We start from the raw sequence: 9,211 nt of genomic DNA on the forward strand, positions 1-9,211 counted from the left end.
GTGATACCTCTACTTTGGAAAAACAGTTCTGACTATCTATCCAAGTCATGTCTCTTATAATTTTATATTCCTCAGACAGGTATCCCTTCAGCCTGCTTTGCTCTAGGAAAAATAAGCCTTGCCAATCCAATCTCTCCCTAAAGCTATGCAATCCAGGTAACATCCTAGTGATTCTCTTCTGCACAGTCCCCAGCACAACCTATGTTTCGGCAACCGAACGCAGATTCACAATTCTCTAGGACTGTCTCTTCACCTTACTCTTTATCCGTAGTCTGCAGGTCCTGATTCTACACTCAACAGCCGTTCTGTAATGTAGTGGTGCATTGGATACTCGAAAGCTTCACAAACATCCTTGGTGAAATCATTGTAGGGTTAGCAAAGAGGGCAGGACACCTAAAATAATTTCCCAACTCCTCTGTAAAGTGGGGCTGTGAGATTGTTTTTTCCACTTGGGAGCCAGTCCTAATCAGCAGAAATGTCTTGATAGATGTCATCAACAGTGCTGCTGTCACTTAGCAATCAACAGCTTACTGATACTTAATTTAAGTTGCAGTAGTAGCACATGGATCCGTTGTGGTGGTATCCCCCATACTTTGCTGCAAGACAGTATCTTGGCTACTTCATCCTTGGCCCTTTCTTCCCCCCCCCCCCCCACAAATCATATTGTAAGATTGCAATGATTCTGCAATGTTACGTTCAATCCCATTCTCCAAACCTCAGATAAAAGAAGACACTAAAAAGTTCTTTCAGATAAATAAAAAATAAAAGAGAGGCAAGGGTCAGACTGCTGGAGAGGTAGCATTGGGAGATAAATGGCAGACAAACTTGTGTATTTTGTGTCAGTCTTCGCTGTTGAAGACACTATCAGTATGCTAAGAATCTGAGAATGTCAAGGGGCAGAAGTGAGTGTTGTTGCTATTACAAAGGAGTAAGTGGATGGGAAGCTGAAAGCTCTTACGGTAGATAAGTCACCTGGACCAAATGGATTACAGTCCAGGGTTCAGAAAGAGGTGGCTGAAGAGATTATGGAGGCATCTTTCAAGAATCACTAGATTCTGCAATGGTTCAAGAGGAATGGAAAATTGTAAATGTCACCCCACTCTTTATGAAGGGAAGGAGGCAAAAGACAGGAAATCAGTGGTTAGGAAGATGTTGAATCCATTAATAAGAAAAAGGTTACAGGGTACTTGGTAAAATACCAGCCCCAAGTCAGCAAGGAAATCTTACTTGACAAATCTGTTGCAATTCTTTGAGGAAGTAACAGTCAGGGTAGATAGAGGAGCGTCAGAGGGTTTGTTTACTTGGATTTTCTGAAGCGTTTTGACATGGTGCTGCACATGAGGCTGCTTAACAAGGTAAGAGTCCATGGTATTACAGGAAATGTAGTAATATGGTCAGAAGATTTGCTGATAGGCAGGAGGCAAAGAGTAGAAATAAAGGGGATCTGCAGCAGGACTTAGAAAGATTAGAAGAATGGACAAAATGGCAGATGGAATACAGTAAAAGGAAGTGCATGGTCATGTGGTTTGGTAGAAAGAATAAAGGCCTAGACTATTTAATAAATGGGGAGAAAATTCAAATATCAGATGTGGAAAGGGACTTGGGAGACTTTGTGCAAGATTCCCTGAAGGTTAACTCGCAGGTGAGTCAGTGGTAAAGAATGCAAATGTAATGCTAGCATTGACTTTGAGAGGGCTAGAATATAAAAACAAGGGTGTAATGCTAAGGATTGATAAGGCCTTGGAGTATTGTGAGCAGTTTGGGCCCATTACCTAAGAAAAGATGCGTTAGCATTGGAGAGGGCCCAGATGAGTTTCATGAGAATGATTCTGGGAATGAAGTGGTTAATATATGATAAAGGTTTGGTGGCTCTGGACCTGTACTTGCTGGAGTTTAGAAGAATGAGGAGAGATCGCATTGAAATGAATCAAATGTTGAAAGGCCTCAACAGAGTATACTTGAATAGGATGTTTCGCACAGTGGGTGTTACAACACATAGCCAAACATGCCACATCCCAGGGTTTAGAAGCTCTAACTCTCTGGAGTGTGGATAGCTGACACAGCCTACTAATTGGCAATCATGCTTTGAGCACCAAGATGTTGAGTATTTAAAGTGCACCTGTACAGAGCTCATTTATAAGCCCCACAAGTGATTGCATTCAGCAATTGTTTTGTGCTCAGTTCTTGATCCAGTGTTTCGATCCTTGCTTCGGAGACTGCAGTGTTTGGGTCCAAGCCTTCCTCCTCAAGGACTCTCGTCACAGTACGATTGAGCCAACACGGATCCAGTGGGACATCAAAGTCTTTCGACTGCTGTGATCCGCTACAGCGAGTAAACTTCCTGACAGAGCCTGGAGATACGTGATCGCCAGGTGGCCGTGTGCCGACTGTTGCAGGGAGAAAGCAGCATTGCTCAAGTGAGGCTGCTGGTCGCTCTGGGGCCAGTTCATCTTCCAACCCTGGAGAGAATTGATCGCGACCCGGGTTCTTGCTGCAGCTTCCTTGTCCAATGCTCATGAGTATTTGAACTCCAGCCAACCCGGTTCCCTTTGGACCGCGGAAAGGTGGCCTTCATTATCTCTCTTCTGACTGGCCTGGGCCACCACACGTTGGGAATGTAGGTCAGAGATTTGCTTGGCTTTGGAGGAATTCATGGTGCCACGAGGGAATCACCCCGCCGAAGCCAAATGAGCCTCAGACCAATTGATGTAGTTTCGAGAGGAGGGATGACCAGTGTCCGACTATGTGATCGAATTTCAGACCGTGGCCCAGGAGTTGTTGGAACGGGGAGGCCTTGGTCATGCTATACCACCATTAACTCCCAGATAAACTGAAGTATGCCTTTGCCCTGGGAGAGCCAGAAGAACTTAGAGGTTCTGGTGAACCTGTCCATCTGTCTTCAGACTCGTCTGGCAGAGTCGAAATGGGACTACATCAGGAAGTCAAAGAGAGCCAAACCAAACCCAATTCCTATACATCACAGTCCCACTTCCCAACCTTGGACCATGAGCAGCCAGTCACCTGCTCAAGATCCAGTTGAACCCATGAAGGTTGGTTGCACTAGACTCTCCGCCAATGAGAGGTGCCAGCGTCAGAGCCAAGGCCGCTGCTCTTTCTGCAGGGAAGCAGGTCACCTGCAGGCCCAATGCTCAAAGCTGCAGCCACCTGGAGACCTGCTAAGACAGTCCTGTCGGGGGGACTGTGACCGTAGCAGCCACTAACCCCAGCCTCACAGATTTTGGTGTCACCCTGAGGGCAGAGCTCTCCTGGGCTATGAATCAATGAGAAGCGAATGCTTTTTTTGGACTCTGGAGCAGCGGGAAATTTCTTGGACTTGGGGACTGCCTGTTGGCTCAACATATCTCTGCAGGAAGTGAGTCACACTCTCAGCTGTCTTGGACAGCCCTCTGCTTGGTTCTGGGCAGATCCGACAGCAGACGTTGGTCTTGCAGATAAGGATAGAGGATCATGTGGGCGTTAGTTTCTATATCATTGAGTCTCCTCACATGGCCCTGATCCTCGGACACCCTTGGGCTGGGAGGAGGGGAGACTACTGCCTGGTACAGCCATTGAAGGAGGATTTGTTTTCAGCTTGATATTCCGACCCCCAGACTCTCCCAAGACCAGCAGCCAAAGAGATGCAGACGTCTGCTCGGGGTAACTGGGATCCTTTGGGAAACACTCTCCTACCTTCACGGGAAGAGAAGCCAGTTCCAGCCTATAGGCCCACGCAAATCTCGGCCCAGTCCAGTCAGATGTGTGCTGGAGCAAGATCTCTAGTTCAGAAACAAACCAAGGAGGTGCTTAAACAGTATGGAACTCTTGCAGCGAAGCCAAAGGGCTCCGGTTGCCAGAGTTACTTGGAGCCTAGTCCCGGGAGCACAAGGACCGTTTGTCATGCTTCGCTGATGATGTCTGAGTTATTTATTCCCCAAGGCCTTTCCACCATCCGCAAGGCACATGAGGGATACCCTTCACTTGCCTGGATGAGCATTGCTCCAACACTCCCAAGAAGCTCGATATCACAGTGAACAAAATGGAACAGCTTATCTGGAGCCCCTTTCAGCTCCCTAAGCCTTCATTGCTCATTTGCATCCGTTGCTGTGTTAGGGCATGTTCATGGTCTATAGCGAATACTAACTCTAACTGCAGCGAGCCCTCAGACCTGAACGTGGATTATAGATTGAATTTAAAACGCAGCTCTGAACAATGGCCTTCCATTTGACTGCAGGTACCTGCATATGAATGAATGCAGCCCAGAGTCAGTGGGAATTAACGTTCATTTTGGGTGTCCAGAGTGTGGGTGCGAAGAAGGAGGTGTTTGAAAACTACATGTTATTCAAAGGAAGCATTGTAGATACATTGTAACTATAGAGTTGTCCTGCTGTTAACTTTGATCTTTAGCATATAAAAATATCATGTCATATTATGCTGAGCAGATCTCGTCTTCCAAGAGTGTCTCAATATGATGCACGTTGCTCGTTTTTGCTGAATAAAACACTCCTATATCTATTAGTTTCAGAGGCTCTCCAATGACTTTGTACATGTTACAACAGCAACAAGAGTCGGACGTTGTGGTACAATAATTACTGGCTTCATTTTCATTGAGTGTTAGTATTTCAGAATTCAATAGATCCAATTGACTGTTCTGCCAAAATGAGGGTGTGGTCATTGCACAAGAGTGGTCACCCTACGTGGGAAGGATTAAAAATGTTGCCGAGGCAGCAGTCTTCGTCAAAGTTTGTTTTTGAAAATAATGTCTCATGTGTCTGAGATTGCAAATTCTATTTTCTTCTTCAAGCTGTGTTTGTAGCCTGTCATGTCCACTCAAGCACGCTTGCCTCATAAAATTTAATTACTCGATCGCCCTCCAAAGCCTCTTCATAAAGGCCATGAACACTCAGAAAGATTCTTTTTGGACGAGCAACTGCAGGTTTGTTGCAGAATGAATATGACTAGATTTGAGAAATGATAACATTTCAAGGTTGGAAGCAATGAAATCTTCAATGTTTAACACAACAGTAGCAATCAAACTGAGTCGAAATCAATGTGGAAATCTGGCTACGTTCAAGACACTGTAAGTTGTTACCTTTTACTGGAAGCGAGGGCATTTTGGGCAGTATCTAAGACTTTAATGAGTAAATGTGTATTAGTCAATGGAGTGTGGGATTCTCTTGAGTAACTGCATGCAATGACCAATGTATGGATGACAGTATAGGCAGGGGGAGGGGGTTGATGATGTTAGAAAGCAATCAACTGGAATAGAAGTTCCTAAAATATAGTTATTCTTAAACTCTAGTTTAATATAGAAGATAGTGGACTATGAATGATTCAATAGTCTTCTGTTTTCTCTCTCTGAACCTCCCAATTGCCTTTTAGTTGGCAGAAATTAACAAACTGTAGCTGTCTGAAAATGTGAAGGCCAAGTCTAATTCTGTTTGTTTGGGAATTCTAAGTGTTTTCGAGAAGCATGAATGTAGCATGTAAGAGATGGCTGAAGGGGTGTGGCCTGTAGAAAAAAAAGTTATTGAGAAAAACCAAGAAATTATAGGTCGGGGAGCCTGATATCAGTGGTGGGAAAATTATTGGAAGGTATTCTAAGAGATTGGTTATGTGAATATTTAGGTGGACAGGGATTGATTAAGGATAGTCTGCATGGCTTTGTGTGTGGTAGGTCATGTCTAACCAATCTTGTAGAGTTTTTCCAGGATGTTATCAGGAAAGTTGACGAAGGAAAGACAAGGTAGTGGAGGTTGTCTCCATAGACTTGAGGAAAGCAGTTGACAAGGTCCTGCATGGGAGATTAGTCAAGAAGGTTCTGTCACTTGGCATTCAAGATGAGGGAGTAAACTGGATTAGACATTGGCTTTGTGGGAGAAGCCAGAGGGAGGTAGCAGATGACTGCCCCCCTGACTGGAGGCCTGTGATAATGGAGTGCCGCAGGGATTGGCGCTGGATCCGTTTTCGTAAGTCATCTATATCAATGACAATGTGGTTAACTGGATCAGCAAATTTGCAGGTGACACCAAGATTGGGGGTGTAGTGGACGGTGAAGAAGACTCTCAGATCTTACAGCAGGATTTGAATCAGCTGAAAAATGGGCTGAAAAAAAGCAACTGGAATTTAATGCAGTCAAGAGAGAGGTGTTGCACTTTGGGTATCAACCAGGGTAGATCTTACACAGTGAATGGTAGGGCATTGAGGAGTGTGGTAGATCAAAGGGACCTGGTAATACTGTTCCATTGTTCATTGAAAATGGCATCACAGGTAACTGGGGTCATTAAGAAAGCTTTTGGCTCATTGGCCTTCATAGATCAAGGTATTGGGTACAGGAGTTGGGATGTTATGTTGAAGTTGCATAAGACAATTGTGAGACCTAATTTGGAGTATTATGTGCAGTAATAGTCATCTACCTACAGGAAAGATGTAAATAAGACTGGAAGAATATAGAGAAAATTTACAAGGATGTTGATGAGGACCTGAGTTTTAAGGAAAGATTGAATAGGTTAGAACTTTATTCCCTAGAACATACAAGCTTGAGGGGAGATTTGACAGAGGTATACAAGATTATGAGGGGTATAGATAGGATAAACACAAGTAGGTTTTTTCAACTGAGGTTGGGTGGGACTACAACGAGAGGTCATGGATTAGGGTGAAAGGTGAAAAGTTTAAGAGGAACATGATGGGAAACTTCTTCACTCAGAGTGGTGAGAGCGTGGAACGAGCTGCGAGCGCAAGTGGTGGATGTGACTTTGATTTCAAAGTTCAAGAGAAGTTTGGATAGGTACGTGGATAGGAGGGATCTAGAGGGCTATGGTCCAGGTGCAGGTCGACAGGACTAGGCAGTTTAAATGTTTCAGCGTGGACTAGATAGACCAAAGGACCTCTTTCTATGTTGTAATTTTCTACGACTCTAAATAAATTGCTGAGTTTGAATTGAGACCAGGAGAGACTAACTTTGTTTCTTTAGCTTGCTGACTATGTAACTTTAGGTAATGACTGGTGCCGGGGGCACAACTTTTTAGCTCCAATGTAACACCAAGAAAAGTTAATAGAAAATATTTGTAATTTTTAAGGAGAGCATTGAATGGAAGGTAGTTTCTAACCTCTGTGAGTTTTATTTAAAATGCCTAAGTCCAATTTATTACCTATACTTATGCATTTTGATTTCCTTGCATCCTCTAGGTTCTATAATCAATGAAGTGAAATTGGAATTGGCTGCTGGCAGACGCAGCCCAAACAAACAAGCATTAACCTATTTATTGAAGAGTTGTCCCATTTTAAAGAAATATTGGATTCTTGATCTAATTCTAATTTGTTTCCATCTTATTGTTTTTGGAGCTCTTTTTTAATGCTATTGAAACACTGCCAAGTGTGAAGCAGAAAGCTTTTGAGATGGATTGCTGATCAGGAATCCACTTTTGGTAACTGTCCTTATAAAATCAAAAAAATATGTTAAACATTGATGCACTCTGCTTATAAACTTAACATGGTACATTCATTGGAATGTGACAGACTTCATAGACCTGCCGTCTCATTTTTACTGATGATTCATCCTTGAAGCAATTCATGCATATTCATAAAATATTTTAAAAGCTTTGCCTCATTAGAAACAATGAAACTAAATCTTCTCATTTGCTCCAGATCTCACTGTCTCTCAATACCAAACAGCTATGCATGAAAGGAGCTGGAAGAAAAACACAGACCTCACGTGTCAGACCACATACTAGTCACAAACTTGACCACCTCTCCTTCTGTAATAACATCCCACGGATTCTCTTACTAACTTACTGCCTGTTATGTCGCTGGCATTTATCTCTGGCTGATTTATCCATCTGCATCTGTCCTTGCACAGGTATACAAGGATTCTTCATTGTTGTTTCCATAACAATTTCTTTTTGACCAGTCTGGGTTGTTAACGCAGAGCTGAACCAATAATGCTGGAGAACCAGTGGACCACTCTTAGTCTGACCTCTACCCTGTTTGACATCAGTGACCCTACCAAGAGCCAAACTACAAAGCCCTAGCTCCAGCCAATGTAGCTCTTTGAGTGATTGAGACACGTAAGCCTCCAAACCCTGTGACAAGGCTGTAGGGCACAAGTTCCCAACCCGGTGTCCATGGACCTCTTACTTAATGGTATCAGTCCATGGCAAAGAAAAGGTTGGGAACAACTGCTGTAGAGGTAGTCTTATCTATAATCTACCATTCATTAATTTCAGGTGACCTAAATCTTTGTTATTGTGTCCTATCCCACAAAACAAGTCCCATCCTATATTACACTTGTGCGTTCTGACTACTGATGGTATCTGATTAAGCTGTGTCTTGTTCTTTATTTTTAAAAATCATTTTCATGCTCATTTCTCCAACTCCTGTAACCTTGGATCAAAACCAGAATCAGGTTTAATATCACCACCATATGTCATGAAATTAGCTGTTGTGCGGCAGCAGTACATTACAAAATAGAATAATATAAACTGTGAATAACAGCGAACATATATATAATAGTGCCCATGACAGAGCCGTGTTCACAACTTTCTGAAGCTTATTTCAATCCTGTGCAGTAGCCTCCCTCCCTCCTACAGTTCTGCCATCACTAACTTTAACGGATCCGTCATGGATGCTCTTGCTTGAGCTTCAAAGAGTGTCCCACATCTCATCCACTTTTAAAGGGTGTACTTTAAAACCTTCCTCTTTGACCATGCTCCCTCCACAAATCTCCTTGAATAGCCCATTATCAGTTTTTGCTGTGATAAACACAAAGGACTTTGCAGATGCTGGAAAGCTAGTGTAATACACACAAAATGCTAGAGGAACTCAGCAAGTCAGGTACCATCTATGGAAAGGAATAAACACTCGACGTTGTGAGCTGAGGCCCTTTTGCTGTGAAGCAGTTTGGGAAGTTTTCTTGTACTCCTAATGTTTGATAACTACAATGTTAAAATGATGAAGGACAAGCAAACTGAATATAGATTTGGCTAATACTTAATCTGCCTGTGTGCAATGACCCATGTTGGAGCTGAAAGGTATTTATCAGTTTATTTAAGATGTACTCTTGATTCAAATGTTTACAATAGTAGAAAGCTAGGACCTGGAAAGTGCAAGACTTTCCTAGCATTTTGAATTGTGATTAATCTAACCCAGAAGAATCTGATCAAACAAGTTTCAACTATGGAAGGTTATTTGGTTTCCCTAGGCTTTAAGTAGTTTC

The sequence above is a fragment of the Hypanus sabinus genome, chromosome 30 (genome assembly GCF_030144855.1).
Source record: "Hypanus sabinus isolate sHypSab1 chromosome 30, sHypSab1.hap1, whole genome shotgun sequence".
NCBI lineage: Eukaryota > Metazoa > Chordata > Chondrichthyes > Myliobatiformes > Dasyatidae > Hypanus > Hypanus sabinus.